Raw genomic sequence first — 3,183 nt, 5'->3', positions numbered from 1 at the left:
CATACTTGTGTGGGCAAATAAAAGACAGCCGAATAAAATGTTATGTCAGAGAGATAATCCTTTTGGGACAACCAGGCTTCTGTGGTCTTTTGACAGCTTTATTGTGTGAGCAAATGAATGTGTTTTATCATAATGGTATCATATTGAGTTTTGATGATATCCTCTATACTCACATCCTGTTGCAGTCACACATTTACACTTCACTTTCACAAATCCCTCCCTCACAACTGTGAATGATAACTAAACTTGGCATGATGAAAAAGGCAATCAGTAAAGGAGAATGTTATGATTGAGACCTGAAGTCATTTTTAAGAATCAACAGATAACGATGAAAAGGGGTCACTTCTGATGATCATGTTACATTCCACTCAAAGAAGGGTAAATTGTTGCTGGCACATACATCATTTTAGCCTACAATACTTATATGTTGAGGATGGAAATCAACCCAGCATCATAAGCCATAAATGCAGGTTTATTTGCGTGGCACCAGCAAGCCATCATTATTGTATACTAAAACTCTTAGTTTCATCTGTACTTAATTTGTGTCTCAGTATGTTATGAGTCATTATTCCTATCCTTGAAAAGGCTGAAGATTTTTCTTTTCTGGCTAGATGCTTTAAATTCCGTTCATCTTTTGAAAAACCTTATCTATATACTGGTGTCTATGTACTCTGATGGCTATGGCTGCTAATAAGGTGGCAGCACGTCTGCTTTGCTTACAGCAAAAGGAAAGGTTATAACTATTATTAGCAGACTAGAACTGGTGTCCAGCTCTTCATGTAGTAAGCGCTGTATCTGTAACTCTGCTTGTGTGTGTGTGTGTGTGTGTGTGTGTGTGTGTGTGTATATATACATATACATATTCAGTGAGTATGTGGATACTTTTTATTCTGATATAGCATCGCTGAATGTAGTGTGAGCTTTTTACCACTAGAGGGAAGCATATAATCAGTTATGAAGAGCCACTAAAATGGAGCAAGGCACATTACTAAATGTAAGCAATAAGCCAAAAGATATCAGGCCTCTGTATGAGATGAGTGCAAAACTGTCAAATGCCCTGTGTAATATATGTATCATACTGATTAATATGTTTTTAAAAATTGGTTTTCACAAAGGCAATGCATCAATGGTGCCCATTCTGTAAAAAAGCTGCCCTCATCAACTCCATTAAAGTCACATGTATTTGGATTCATTCAAATAAAAATAAGATAAACATTTGGACTTTAGGAACCGCTGATGTCCTTTAGACATACTGTATATTACCTTTCGTGATTAAAACATGAGCTGTTAACTTGTAGCATCGGTATACAATTTATAGTTTCCGGCAATTATGCAATGACATATAAACCATTTATAAATATATATCATCTATAATTACAATATGTATGATGTAAATTCATATCTGGCCTTTGTGAGTCATTTCACAGAACCAATGACTGCACTCAGAGCTTTACACCCACTCAATTACTTATGTGTGCACATACATGCACATGTACACACACACACACACACACACACACACACACACACACACACTAAGGACAGATACAGCTCTTGTGGACCACACAACCCACTTTACAGTACATTTTTAACTGACCCATACAATAATAAATACCATCTTTTATGACTCCCACTCTTCTGCTACATGAAGAGATGGACACCAGTTCTGGTCCGCTAATAATAGGTATAACCTTTCCTTTTGTTCTAAGCAAAGCAGACAGTTCTGCCTCCTCATTAGTAGCCTTAACCACCAGAGTGCTCTACTAGATAGATGGATAGACCGATTAATTGATTATATTTACATTCCTGCAAACACAGACTTCTGATTTTGTCTTCTACACTCATTCATACACATACACATTTGCATGTGTTGGAACATACATCGTTTGTCGAACAGAATATTGATCAAAAATATTGATAAATATATGTAATCCTGAGATGGAACAAGGTAATTAAAGTTGTTGCTGTTTGCACAAAGACAGGGTAAACTGCAGGTGTGTCTACGTCTACAGTTGTGCATGTATTCATTTGGTAGCCAGTTGTATTTACTGTTTATTCCCATTCCTATTTATTTAGTGTGGTTTTGCACACACATACACCCACACACCCCACCACACGTAAGTTGCAGCAATGGTTAGTTCCTGTTTTCTATATCTGAAAGGAATTGGGCCTGTATAACAAGTAATAATAAGTCTGGTTGCTTAATACAGTCTGCTGTGTTTCAGAAATAAATGGCAGAGATACAGTGAGCTGCACATGCTGTATTGCTGCAACATACTATATTTCGTTCCAGTACTCTGTTATTGCATCTTCCAATGGCAATAGAGATTAACTATATTTTCTCATAAATCCCCTCAGAAGTATGTGCAACAATGCTGGGAAATTCAAACAGAGAATAAAACAAATGTACAAACCCCAAAATATTAACTGGGAATACAAATGGAAAAAATACACATCTCAGAAACATTTGCCAGTTGCAGCAATGCTGGCTATGGTAAACATGACAACAACCAGTGGTAATATAGGTCGATTTTACAAAATAAAAGAAATATCTGTTCACTATATCACAACAGAGCACTGCAAGAAATCCTAATGTTTAAAGCTTTTAGTCCAGTTAAGGTTACATTTCCATTGAGACATTTTTTTTGGATAAAAAAAACAACTCACAGCAAAAGTCTCAAAACACAAGCTTTACGGCTATTGTAGTGGTTTACCTTAGCTTAGATTGCAAATATATTCTGTAATTTTGAAATTACAATGTTTTGGACAGTTTCGAAGGCAGCATCACATCTTGCAAGACATAATGATATGGACATGAAGGATGTATCTTGCGCATGCGCCCTGCCAGAGGAGAGGAATCGTGGCTCCGTTAGCATCCAGAGCTAGCGGACTGGTTGGGGAACACGGTGTGGAGGAAGGCGTCCTGCGCACTGTAGGCAGAAAGATATCGGCGACTTCAAATACCCCCAGCTAATCCTCGAGCTAACCATTATCCCTCCATGCTGTCCGGGACAGGAAGATAACGGTAATAACCCTGCACTGCCACCTCAATTAGCCACCGTGCAAGACCGATAAGGGGAACTGCGTTTTGCGTGAAGAGTCGTCCTTTCTGGCTGAATCCCTTTTCTGTTTTTAATATTAAGAATATCACTGCAACCTCGGCTAACCTTACTTCTTGTAAGA

This window comes from Enoplosus armatus, chromosome 9 (assembly GCF_043641665.1).
Source record: "Enoplosus armatus isolate fEnoArm2 chromosome 9, fEnoArm2.hap1, whole genome shotgun sequence".
In the NCBI taxonomy this organism is placed as follows: domain Eukaryota; kingdom Metazoa; phylum Chordata; class Actinopteri; order Centrarchiformes; family Enoplosidae; genus Enoplosus; species Enoplosus armatus.
The sequence above is the reverse complement of the archived record's forward strand: the minus strand, read 5'-3'. Positions refer to the sequence as shown.